Source organism: Thermobia domestica, chromosome 1, assembly GCF_964235325.1.
Source record: "Thermobia domestica chromosome 1, izTheDome1.hap1.1, whole genome shotgun sequence".
In the NCBI taxonomy this organism is placed as follows: Eukaryota; Metazoa; Arthropoda; class Insecta; order Zygentoma; family Lepismatidae; genus Thermobia; species Thermobia domestica.
Genome location: NC_137454.1, coordinates 284,668,853 through 284,683,396, shown reverse-complemented (window position 1 = coordinate 284,683,396; position 14,544 = coordinate 284,668,853). Strand labels below are relative to the sequence as shown.

The 14,544-nt window shown below is 35.6% G+C and overlaps 1 protein-coding gene across 1 annotated transcript in view; it reads left to right on the top strand.

Annotated features, from left to right (window-relative positions):
- LOC145661188 (cadherin-86C-like) overlaps positions 1 to 14,544 on the top strand; it is a 458,587-nt gene that overhangs the window by 304,378 nt on the left and 139,665 nt on the right. The gene's annotated exons all lie outside the window — the stretch shown is intronic.

Genomic DNA, 14,544 nt, shown 5'->3' with positions numbered 1-14,544 from the left:
TTATATACAGATTAGGTATTAATTATGTTAGTTACTTCTTCCGATTACTGTATAGATAGATATCGTAGTTCTCATGAAGATTCGAGTCCAAAATACATTTTCTGCTATACATTCAAATTTCCATGGCACTTGAAGTTACCTCGAGGGAAATATATTGTATATAAAAACTAATTTATTTTATGTAAAAAACAAAGGCTATAGTAGTTTCACAGAGGAAATACAAATTGATGTGCGAAATTAGTTCTTGACTGGAAGTCTAGAGATAAGAAACGACCTAGGAAATGTCTCCTGACAAATTACGTGACGAAATAAAGAAGCACTGCAGAATAATTTGGAAAAATATTACTTAGGATCGATTGTTATTAAAATAGAGTCGGAAAGAGTTCTAGGGATGGAATGACAATTGCTGTATATGATTATACGTAACTCCACCGCAAAGCTTCGGGAGGTGTATTTTGTACAATTTAAAACAAGAAAAAAAAGTCGAAGTGAACATACAGCTAAAGCAACTATGCTTTCTGGCAGGATCATTCGAAAATTTGCTGAACACCTTCTTCTAAGTGCAATACCTGCAGAATGAATAGATATCTTGATATCCGGTCAAAAGAATGTAAACAAAAAAGCCATATCCAACGAAAACTATGGTCGAACGGAATGGAGCAGCGCGAACTGCACAAGAGGGAAGGAGGGATCCACATAAAGGAGCTGATTCACCAAGTGAAAATGGGAAAATATGGACGTAAAATAACGTTGTTACGCAGCGAGAAAAGAATTGTATGTGTTGTACGTAAAATCGTGTGTTACATTTGTAAATCCTGTAGTTTTTCGACTTAACGTACAGCAAACATATAACTGAAAACGCATGTTTTATAATACGGTACTTTCTGTATAAGTGTTCCATTTGTACGTACTTTCCGTATGAAACAATATAGGCGGTCAGAATCTCACATACAAATGCAAGTATGTAACATATAGCTGACGAAGGTAACATACACATATGTATGTAATATAAGGAAGACTTAGATATCAGACATCCTGCAACGGCATGATGTAACATCTAGAGGCAGTGCCTATGTAGTATACAGATAACGTATGCTCCATACTGATTTCTGTAGTAAGAAAGAGGATTTCTTATATTTGTACAATACAGGTGTATACCGCTGTCCGGAGAACAGATTTTTCTCAGTACGTTTGGCATACGTACTCAATGATCAACGGGAAATAGGAAATAGAGTTTCCTCCCTGCAGTGTCAGGGAGAAAATCAAATCATACTCTATACCATAAAAGGGGTGGTTTGTTGGTTTGAGAATAGTCTTTATCCTTGTTAGGGATAGCGATGTCCGAAACAAATAAAATGGTGGAAAGGGGAGTGTGTTAAGTTTAGTTATTTGAAGCTCACTTTATGCATGATATGGTCATCGGAACTACAAATACGGTTAAAAGGAGCATCCAAAGCACTATGCACCTCTACAAGGGATCAAACCCGGGCACTCTTGGCTACAACGCTACCGCTGCGCTACTAGTGCGGCACAAAATAATAGGAAGGGAAGAGAAAATGTTTCGCCTATATTCTTTAACGAGGTAATGGAAATGTGTAATTCTACCTCAGCATTCTTTATGTATCTTCCTGGTATAGTCTGTGCATGCTGAAATGTACTATGCAAATATCGGAATGGGAATATTGTTCGACAAATTCTGTAGTGCCACCAGATTAACAGTGTTCCCAACTCAGCACAAAGTTGCATTGTTTCAAATGGCACTTCGCCAGGTTGTTCAAATCTACATGTTAAACGAAAACTTACAATATTATATTTGTTATTCAGTTTTGCAAACAAAGGGCGCTACAGTTTCAAAACATGCATATTTTTGTGTAATCAATAGTAGTAACATTGCAAGTGAGACAGACGTGCCAATGTGCATTCATAATACTTTTGTGTCTAAAAGTGTTGTTGTAATGCTATAGAAGCAAGGTAAATTAAAACTTGTTTTTAAAAGCTCCCACGAAAGTGACCTTTTAAGCAATATATCGAATTTACATTTTTTCATGTCTTCAGAATAGTCTGAGATATCAAATTCCTGTAAAGTGCATAAAACGAGAAAATTTAAATTCTTTTGGTAAATTCCTTATAATAATGTTGCTACTGTATGTGTTTTCCCTTACCGTTATGCAACCCAACCGACTTCCTCTGCCGAGAGTGTTGCATATCCTCCAGTTACTTTTCAGGAAGAAACCAAAATACCTACTATCCTCAATTCAGAGATGAGTGCTTATGTTTAACCGGCATCACCAGATTTTGTCGATATTACGCAACTATTTCGATTTGCCAAATTCCGACCCTCGTTTGCATGTAAGTGTTTAAATTCAAAAAATATATTTGAGTACCAACGTGGCTCTTGTGTAGATTTTGAATGGAAGAGTCAAAAAAAAATCGTCTAACTCCATTTACCTTTTGTTATACTTGCTCTTTTGTTACGAGACATTTACAAATGTTTACTATGGCTCACCTTAGATTGTACCACTGTATTTCACGCGTACAATAGTCTCTTGGTTCCGCAGGAAGGTTATTTTTCACACACTTATATATGCAGCTGTCTCTCGTAAAGCATACTTGCATATCACTCACAATATTGTTTACTATAGTTTACTATGCTATGCTTGTAATACACACATACACACACGCATATATACATATACTCATGTTTGAAGTAAAATTTCATTTTCTCAGGAGTTCGCAAGATTTATGCACGGTCCACTTACACGTAATAATTCCTGTCAGCTTGCAAAAACTGCAAGCTAGTTGAAATTACTTTTTCTGCTTTTATCTCCATGTATTACACGTTCAAGAATGTACTGTAATTTGATAAAATTATTAGATATTTTCTTCATATCTTTGTTAATGGTTAAAATTTCTGAAATATGTTTTACCTCGCTTTTATACTAAATATTTACGCGTCTCCAGGAAAGTTGTTGTTTTCGTGCTTAACCTACCTAAGTACAACCGATCTTGTTCTCTGTATTTGCACGGAGCGAGAAGCATGCATCCACCCACACTTGCTTGTACTTATATTCCACATGCAGCATCATAATTTCCAGTGAATCCTGTGCTGGTGCTTACTAATCACATGACTGCCTATGATTATGTCAGTATTTTCGGGGACTATGTGCATCATTGTTTCCGGGCAACGATGCATATTTCTGGATGATAATGTGCCCATTCACAAAGCTGAAGCTGTTGTGGCGTGATTTGAGAAACATCGGATGAAGTTGGACAGCTCCCATGGACCACCCCATTCCCGGCCTTGAACGTAAGTTGAACATTAGTGTTTCGTTTTGGAGACATGAATCCAGCTCAAATTTTCGTCTGCATTCTCCCTTACGGAATAGAATAATGTGCTGCATGCTGCGAAATGGTATAATATTTCACTTACTGTTACTTACAACCTCTATGACTTTATTCCACATCCCGTCAGAGCAGTTCTAAGGGCGAAAGATAGTCCACTGGCACATTAATCTAGTAAGTTCACTTTTGTAAAGATATTTGTTCAATGAAATTGATAAACATGTGTATATAGCTAAATACAATACTGTTTCCTAATACGAGATTTGGCACAATACCCAGATATACGCTATACCGTGTGGATCAATAGTGTGGAAATACTCGAATAGAAGTGAGTCATGGGAATACGAAAATATGACAACAGAGAATATGACTGGATAGACGAGGACCTCCGTAAACATCTTAAAAGCCATCATATTGGATTGAGGATTAGTTTTGCTGTATCCGTATTCTTAACGAAATTATGATTTTTTTAGTGTCATTGTTTCCTTCAAGATGTTGATGAGAAGTTGAAATAGGTATCTATTTGAGGTATATACCTGACAAGTCCTAAGTAGATCTCTCGAAAACGAAAGAAGTTATGCTGAAAAACTAAAAGGAAAATTCGAAACTCGAAAAATGTCGATTTTTTTTTATTTTGGGCTCAAATTTGACAGGGAGATTCAACACTCAGATAAAAAGAAATATCATCAGGATAAACTATGGTACAACCATATTTGGCATAGAAAAGATCATCCCGATATCTTAATTATTGTTTATACAGGAGAGGATTAAGTAAGTGTCACTACCGTTAGTGACACTTTGGCCAGCCTGCCTTGAAAGGGTTAATTGAAATATTCAATATATCTTATCCTCCCTTGACATAAGATCTTTATTTATAGTTAGAACGTAGACTTTAAAATTAAGAAAAAACAAAATGAAAGTGAAAAAACGTTTAGAAGATGAAAATACATGTATATTTGTTCAAGATATAGGAACAAATGTGAGAACGTAACTCCTTGTGCCGCCATCTTTAGACACCATTTTGAAAGCGAAGCCAGCGTGGAATCGATGGGGACTTTTCGTATGTTTTAAGGTTTAGTTTGAAATACCGATACTGAGAAATTCAGCTTTCATTTAATTAGTCCGATATCGAAGTATATCTTTCCTGGGCTAGTTCCTGAGGGGCCCAAATAGACTTTGAGGGGCAAAAAACCCTCCACCCTCCCAGTATCGGCGGTCATGTCCCTGTCATCACACTTTTATTTTATTTTGAAACGTAAGTTAACATAAGAAGTGATGTAGCTTTCTGATTTGAATGAGATGTAATTTTGCAGAATAGAAAGTGGATTACAACCACACAACCTTCTTCAGCTTTCATGTTAATTTTCTTCCTTGGTTGCTGTAGCTGTTCCGTTCCTTTGCGTGATAAAGATTATTGTTACTCTCAGTGGGCGAAAAGTATGACCTCACTCGTGGAAAAGATGGCCTTTCTGATCGGAAGTTATGATATAGAGTTTACAGCAGTGACTCAGAAGGAAGTAGGCGAAGCAAAATTATTCAAAGTCTCGTGATTTCACCTTCTCTTTCTTTCTATAACATATTCACACGTATAGAGTGGTAACTTTTCTAATGTCGTTAATCATACGAGGATTATATGTACGTAAACAACGATAAAGAAAATCTAAAGTTAGCTCCGTACTTTCCAGTTTCTTTCTTTCTTTTTTCTTTTTTTCTTTTTTTTTTTTAGTGTAGAGTATTATGTGGAATCAAATGATTACATAATCTACGTGGGAAGGATATGTTAAAGCAATGTAACAGTATGCAGAATAATTTGTTTATACATATATTCTGTTACGTAGGGCCGAATATATGAGTGGTGCGGGGTTCAATCCCCCACTGAAGAATTTGAATGTCTGTCAGTACGAGTGTTCATTCGATTTTTGTGTAGGAATTAATTTTAAAATTACTTTGTGTGTGTGCTGTGAGTTTTGCCAATAAATATAATCCATTTAACTACATGATACAATTTTAAAATTGTGACTGATAACACAGGGCTGCAAATGAAAATAATCTAAAAGTTCATTTCGTTTCGATAGGTGAATTTAATATTTCTTAACTCGCTGATTCCAAAACTAAAGTCCGTTTTTTCTCATCACCCTAGGTTTTTCCGCAAATTGACTTTGAAAATCCAACCCAATAGCACAAAATTTGTATGTATATACCTAGGTATTATATATGGGAACAGAAATACGAAGGAAATATAAAGATATCTGTACTGAAATGTAAATCTGAATGAATATAAATACATTCACTTACAAAAATATATATAAAACCCTACATTAGATAAATATGTAAAACAAACAAATACTTTTCAATTGTTTTTCAAACGCTCTTTTCTGTAATTTTTGGCGAGTTTCTTATGTTTTTATTCCACCGCTTGTCTGTTTATGCTCCAGCAATAGTCCGTCATCATGCTAACACTCTACCTACCCTGGTATCTATGCTCCATATCTCTCATATCCTAGTAAAATCTCTCAGCTTCAGCTTGCTTCTCACTTACTTGATCAAGATTTTTCGGAATGTAATCCAGATGTCAATGCGAGACATGTATCATAATACTTATGTGCCACCCAAGTTCTTGAAATTTCAACAACATAGTTTCTACAATGTTCTTATAATCTGGACTTCTGTAGTTACCGAGAAAATTCTGTTACACTTTTGAATGCCACCCAGGCCTCTGTCTCAGTTGGATTCATTTTTGCTTAAAAATCTCTGTTTTCCATAAGTTTTCTTATATCGTGGCCAATAAATATGCTTTCTTTCACTTTTCCATAGGACAAGGATGGAAATGTATTATATATAAACCAAAAAATGAAGAGAAGCATCTTGTGATACACTGTAAGGCTAGTTACAGGAAGGAGTAATTCCTTAAAAACCAAACCTTTTTTTTTTTTTTTTTTTGTACAATAGAAACGTGTAGAAAAGTGAGGCTTGTATTATTTCGTGTAATTCTAAACACGCTCTAACAAGTACAAATATGAATAAAAACTAGAGATTCTTTTTTCAAATCACTGTGTTTAATCTCATAATTTGTGTGTTTTAAAAAGTTAAGAGTATATAAACTGTAAATAAATTCTGAAGAGAAGTCCCTGAAAGATAAAGAACACTTTCGATGTTACCTACGAACTTTGTCACAACTTTGATGCATGTTTGAAAATGCTCTTTTTTATTGCATTATTAGTGCATATTAATGCATATTTTAACATATTTAACAGCATAGTTGAATGCATATTTCATGAATTTTAAGTGCATAAAAATCCAATGTCTACTCATGATACAACTTGTTCCCCTTACTTCGTTTTATCTCTTACCGAAGAAAGGGCGCAACCCCTTAAACGGGTAAATGTAAATTTAAAAAAAAATATCGATACGCGCTTCGTGTTGACTTATTTCGATGCTTTTTAAGAGTTGAATAAAATTAAATGTGTATATATATCTTGGATTTCTCACATGCACTTAGTATATGCCAAATAACTTGTAAACTAATTAACGTAGAAGGACCATTCCTTCTTCGTTTAACTTCTAATATTATAGGCAATTGTAACAAGTTATTATCACTTTTCTTCGAGTAACAATTTTTGAATGACTTTAGGATAAATTGAAAAATTGGGATTCGTATTATGGGACATATTCACATATTCTTTACATTGTCTCATGCAACTTAACAGAGTAGAAATGTGAAAAAAAGTGCTCGAATAAAAGTTGCTGGAAATTTCATAAGCTTTAAAATGATGTATATATTGTCACTACATACAATGTCAGAGATGCACAATGAAGCTTGAAACGTCATCGGACTGCGAACAATTTCTGTAGACATATATGAGTGAATCATTTAACATGAAGAAAAATATATTTAGTGATTTGACACTGCTTTTCATTGCAATTTTCGGTAAGTATCAACAGGTTTGGAAGCCCGGCTAGTTTAATAAATAATTCGTAAACAGTGGCGTCCGCACCGGGTGCGCAAGACCCCTGAAAGTAGATTTTCGCACTATCTTTCTGTATGTATGTGTCCATTGAAATTAGTGTTTTAGATAAACGTTTTAAAAAGAAGATGAAATCTATTGAAATATGTTTTACTGATGCTGTTATACTGCAAAGAAACCCAGTTGCGGGTTTTCTGCCTTCTTGAATAAATAGTCCTAGTCCAGTGCAGTTACGACAAAAATCGATCAAACTTAAAGATTTTTTTAAAAAAGATTAAACATGTTAGAGTATGTTCTATGTATTGATATTATACAAAAAGAGCCCCAAAACTCTAACTGTTGGTTTTCCATAATTTTTGCAGCCAATTATATGAGCAATATATGAGGTTTATCACAAAACACTATGGTAAATAATGCATTGTGTTTGATGGTTATGATGGTCGACCTAGCGTAAAAGATATAGAATACTGGACATACGAGTAAACAAAGAAACCATGAATACGCGTAATCGTTGAGGATTGCATCCTTGTTCGTTTATCTCAACAGGAATTCCTTTCTAACACAAAAAACAAATCCGAATTGATATCACTTAAGACGAAATATCTCTAGAAATCTGGTTGTACCAACATCAATCACCTGGAGATGCAGGCACATTAGTCGTGTTAATCGCAACAAATTTTACAAAATCTGACTCGTCAGTAATAGTGGGAGAAGATTCAGATATTTTGGTTCTGATGATAGCACTCGCAACAGCTGAGACTTACATGTTTATTCCTGGCTCGAAGCCACCACATAAGAGATACAGCAGTACCAAACTTCAGAGAGCATTGAAAGATATGGTGACTAACTCACATACACGGAGACATGTATAACTCACGTACACGTATCCATGTATGAAGTTTCTTTAAATATGTACATAGAAGTTTTTATTGCGCACCATGTTCATATATTTTACTATGTCTTATCCCTTTCCACCCTGCACCCACATTATCAAAATCCTGGTGCCACCTATGAGACGGATAAAGGGATGAAAAAAAACACATTAATCAACACCGGGAGGAAGTAGACATCTATTTGAGGGTATGCTTATCATGACTACCATCTTGAAGTGGGTCATCTTGTATCTCGCTCAACTTTTTTAAATAGGAAGTGGGTCATGTAATATACCAAATTGGGCTAGAATTTTACGAGAAATGCAATAATGAAATCTATGTTTCCATAAGTTTATATTCGTAAGACATAATAAAATACACACTAATATGAATTTGAGTTCTTAACAACTATCTTTTGGAAAATAATTCAAGTCAGGAAAACTTAATACACGCTAGGAGAGCATCGTAGGGACTACTTATGAAAGATATAATCAGCTTGAAATGGTTATCAAATACAGAAAAAATGAAATGGTGAAGACACGATCACAAACCTTAAGAAACTGATGGAAGATAATGACATATTTTCCATTGGATTATTCGAGTTAGAAGACAAACCTCATAAACAGCCACCTACTCAGTACGCACTAGTATACACTCGGTTTTCCTGACTTGATTTTTAAAAAATACATCTACGGGATTTTCCGCAGGAAAGGGCAAAGTAGAGGCTACTCTCTGGTTTTGATTTGAGTTTAGTTTAACGTCCCGTTCAGCAGCGAGGTTATATGAGACGTGGGCCTACTGATTAACTTGGAATACGAAACACATGATCTCCCACCGGGAATCGAACCCGGGTCTCCCACCCCGAAAGGGCCACGGTGGCTCACCTCTGGTGCTTGAGTCCCGGGCTCGATCCCAGCCCCCGTCAAGTGAACTTTGTGGTGGATAAACACCATGTGCGTAAGTTTTCTCAGGGTTCTTCCGTTTCCTCCCACTTTCTTCATTCCACCATTTCATTCATTACTCATTATCACCGTCTCCTTTAGCCTAACCGGCATAACCTTGGGACGTAAAACTCAAAGATTTGTTCCCACCCCAAAATCGCGTACGCTTTGTAAAGGATATGCAAAGAAGTCGCACTGAGGCTGATTTATTTGGTACCATCTCGGTATTCGCGGTAGTATCACATGACATAATCAGTAAGAACGCCAGAAACTTTTACTTAGTGGGGTGTTCAAAATAAAAGAGGGTGTACACCTAGAATAATGATGTTCAGTTTTACACAAACTCAAAGAAAACAATACCTTTATGTTCAGGGGCAGTGGTGGATCTAGGTCAGGGCCGGGGGGCCTAGGCTCCCCAGTTTTTTGAGTGACAAAAATAATTTAAGCTATTGTTTATATATTTTTTAAGATTTATAGTAAACTCATGATATACTTATCATAGTCTGTGTTCTGGCTGCCCCCCTAGCTTTTACTTTCTAGATCCGCCACTGGTCAGGGGTGTGTGTAAGGAAATTTGGGGGAGTTTTAGAGGTGTACAGAATACTCCCTGGACATATCTATTTTTACAACAGAAGTTGTAAACGTAAAAAATAAATAAACTATTGCCGTATTAAATTCATACTCTCCCTTGTGGAGTCTATAGATGTATCTGTATTGCAGATGTTGTTGTGTGTACTTGACAACCGAGAGTAGCAGACCCATCTTAACGGTACCATAGCCACTTGGCCGGGGGGCTCGCAAGTATTCAGGGCCCCGCGAGCAGGATTGAATCTATAATTACATACAGTATATTAGCAGCCAGATTTAGTCATAGGTACAACAACACACTTGTTTGCTCTGGGGCCTAATATGCTGTTAACACGGCACTGGAAAGTAGAGTAGACGGCACTATCGCAGGGCCCTCTTAAGCGCGGGGCTTAAGGCCAGCCTTGTACATATTGATACTTATTTTCATTGTGTAAAAGGACACATTTTAAACTTGTTTGTTAGAATCAACAAACAGTCTCCAGCTAGTGGAAAGTAGAGGAAAATTTAAGTTATTATGCAAATCCAACACATTACAACAGTACGGAAGAGATTCTTGTACGGTACAAAGTAGGGTGAAATAGAGATGCAAAAAAGCCGGCTTTTTTGAATCGATGGTTTTTTCACATAAAAAGCCGGCTTTTTTGGGAAAAAAACGAGAATTTTGGAAATTTTGGCTTTTTTCATTTTCATGATTTTTCTATCTAAATAACTTTCTTATAGTATATTCTATAGTTAGATAAGAATTCCATGACCTAAATGCCATATTTCACTCTGAAATTCACCATCAAGATGGATGGAGCACATGTTTTACGAATTAAAGCTGACATGAAGAATGTAGTATTTGAGGGCAATTTTAGTGGCTATTTAACTTTATTTTAACTTTTGAGTTATCGACATTTTATTTTCTTCTCTAGATCATTTTAGTTTGTCATCCGTATTTCATTTCTACGTATTTCATAGTACTCTAGCTTCTAGCGCAAAAGTTAAACTTACGTTTTTCTATATATCCGTCAAAGCGTACTTTTTCAATATATTCGTCAAACCATACTTCCACATTTCTGTTATACTGTAGCTGTGCAGTGATTTAGCAATAATTTTCCGGATACAAACTTGAATACCAATTAAACAAATAATCAGTAGCGGATTTAGAAAAGTACTTTGGGAGGGTTTTCTCTTATTGTTTCATTTTCTAAAAAGTCCTAATTTTATTTGGGAGGTGCTTGAAGTTTATGAGTACAGGCGTAACTATTATTTCGTTTCGTTTATATGTTTAGCAATAATCTTCCGGATACAACCTTGAAGATCATTTTATACTGAAAATCAGTGGCGAATTTAGAAAAGTATTTTGGGAGGGTTTTTTCTTACTACTGTTTAGTTTTTCTAAACAATCGTAATTTTTACTTGACGGGAGCTTAAAATTTATGAGTAAAGGCATAACTAATAGATATTTCGTTTTTTTTTTTTTTTAGACATTCTGCACCTTTGAGGAACAGGCTTCAGTCCGAAAGACCGACCCCCTAACTTTCGCAAAACCGTCACTGCTGGCAATTAGCAATAACAACGATTTAAGAACGATAAGAAAGGAATTCAGCCAACTCACAGTACACGCACTATTTCTACTTCATAAATGGAATAAAGAAAAGCTTTGTCAGAATGGTCGAATGCTGGGTTGAATCCCAGACTTCCCGATAGAAGCGCAAAAGCTAACCACTCAGTCATGTTTGTTGTGAAGTTGTATTTAGCTTAACTTAAATATATTCCGTAGTCCTTTTTTGGGGGGAGGTTCCATAATGATATGTTGAATCCCTCTTGTTAAAAATTCAGAAAACTTGAGTATTGGGTAAACCGTGATGGCGGTTATAAAAAACTTAACTGTAGAATTTCAAGAATATACATAACCAAAAGTTCTAGATCTGCAGCCTTTAAGTGTATCATATAAATCTAAGTATTTCTCTTATGTTTATTTTATTTTTATTTTGTTTCAAAAAGAGGGTATGGAATATTTTGAACTAAAAATACTACATACAATTTTGCTAGTTATTTGTATATTTGTTTTAAAAGAAGTGTTTACTTTTAAGGGTTGGCTCGTTAACACCAGCTGTTTTTTTTTTCTTTTTAATAACTGGTTTAAACCAAAAAATTAAAAAGAACGAAAAATGCGAATCGTGTGAACTTCATGGTGACGTTTCCACATATCAGACCATCTGCATTAGTTTTATTTAATTTTCACCTTTTAATCAAGGTGTCCCATGTTCAATTTTCGGTCGAACCACAACCCTTCTTTCATGTGTAAACAAATGGCGGTTCGGATGTCACTTTAAGCGAAAGTCTTCTCCTTGATAACCTCGGTATTACGTAAGGATGTTAAGCCTAAACATACGAAACGAAACCAAATTATATATTTCTGCATGCCTGAATGCCTGTTGTTTTATAAAGAAGCTAAGGTTGCTTAAATATATTGATAGAAATTGGCAAAATTTATCGATTGCCTACGTAGCTTCCAACATCAGCTTTGATTGGACTTTCAATATCTACATACTAAATTTGTAATTTAATACCTCAGTTTTAACGTACTGATTATGATACGTTGACCTTGAAATTTTACATGCAAAGGAATAACAGTATTTTCCCGTTATTGTTTTACATTTAAAGTAATGACGGGATTTTCCCGATGGCTGGGGTTGGAGTTTCTCAATTTAAGAAATTTACTGACCGGATTTGTTTAAGCTTATGGGACTCCAGCATAACTCCATTGTTACATAATAACACCAAGGCGAAACAAACTTATTTCTGTAAATATGTAATATAAATACATAAAGCAAAATATCTAAGTAAAAACACCTACCCAAAAAAAGCTGGTTTAAACTCCCCCCAAAAAAGGGTTTTAGGCATTTTCAAAACCAACCATGTTTCTTGTCAACTCTGCATACTTTAGTATATAGGAGGTTAAACAATTTTTATTATATACATTGGTTAATCCTTTGGAATTCATAATGTAAATATGTTGAAGTAAAATTGTTTGAAATATCTTTTCGAAACTCATGGTTTATTTTCGAGGTTTTATATTATTATCGGCATTAACCACTAATTAAATAACTTTTTGTGTTATAGAGAAGCGAAACAAAGTCTGCTTTATCAATTTAAAGCAGAATTTTGAAAAAAGCCCAAAATTTCCCAAGCAAAAAAGCGAAGCAGAAAAAAAACGAGTTTTTTTTTCAAAAATGCCGGTTTTTTTTTCAAGCCCTTGCATCTCTAGGGTGAAAATTGTCTTTCTCTGTCTGTACCAGGCAAATGTCGTTCCAGATGCCAGAAGGTTCCTTTAGTGAAACCTAGAATTAAGAACTTTTGCTCTGACTTCTTCGACAGATTTCAGTCCGGAACCAAATCATTAAGAACATTTTGTGAAAAAATATAGGCTGAGATGAACCACTACGCGGTTCAAAGTTGTTCTCTTCTAGGTAACTTTTCTGGCATGGCGAACTAAAATCACTAACTCACTCTAGCAGTAAGGAAGGTTTTGGCCCAAATATCAAATAGCAGAAACTTGCAGCAGATTTGCAATTCAAGTCTGGTAAACTTGCAGCAGACTTGTGATGCAAGTCTGCAAGTTTGATGCAAGTTTAATGCAAACTTCCTAGTTGACGCTCTTCGAACTTGCTGTGCACTTGCAGTTTAAGTGGAAACTTACAGTAGACTTGCTGTGCAAGTGTATGGTAAATTTGCAAAGCAAGTTTCTGCAAGGGGTTTACTTGCACAGCAATAAGTCTACTGCAAATTTCCATTTGAACTGCAAGTGCACAGCAAGTCGGCAGTAAGTTAGTGCAGGTTTGACGCAAGTCTCTGCAAGGATACCACTTGCAGTGGAAGTCTACAGCAAGTTTGTGGACAAATCACGTTTAAAATATAAATTATATCTACATACTGGATACCTCCGTAATTATCTTAATTATCTACTTGTTTTAATGCTTTACCCACTTCGCACCTACTACAAATGGCGGCCTGGCGGGGAGATTTCTAAGATTAGACTTTTGTGCCACCTCTTGGTAGAAACTAGAACTGACACACTTGCTACAAAGTTGCAGCAAGCCTCCGATGCAAGTAAAATCTAGCAAGTGAAAATCAAATTACCACATTTGCGGGTAACTTTTTCAAAACGCCTGCAGCAGGTTAAAATGCACGGAAAGTCTAGCAAATTAAAATCAAATATAGTGAAAGACTTGCTTCAAACCAACATGCTATTAGGGGGGATAGGAATATCTGGACCGTGACCCACAGGCCCTATTGCTGAATAAATATTTAGGTAAACTACCTTCTTTTTATTTCTAGCATTGAGGCCAGCAGTTTCACATCCGCAAAAGTAACAATCGTCAGTATGATTCTTCGGTCCCTACAAACCATAGGAATTCCAAACGGCATAGACACCTGTGTATCCGTATTCCAGTTTCTCAAAGATTCAACAAAAGAACAACGCACTTTATTTGAAGCCTGTAGTTTTGATTGATCAAGTTTTATATGTAAATAAGCGTAATATGCTTTTTATACAAATTTCGTAGAGCATTGTCGTTGTCTCTTAGGAACAAATTCACCGCAAATATAACAAAATACTGTATTCACAACCACGACGTGAAATTTCTTCTTTGTCTACAGCACAGGAGAACTTTATCACAGAAGAACAAATCCTACTAAAATGTTACGCAAGTTGATTTGAGGACTAGCTCAGGAGAGTAATGCTCCCGGAAGTAGGAACAAAAAACAGTTCTGATTGGTTGGCATTATTCATTTCTTGCCACATTGTATTCAAATAGCATAATTCAAACGATTGCTGCTGTCGGTCTT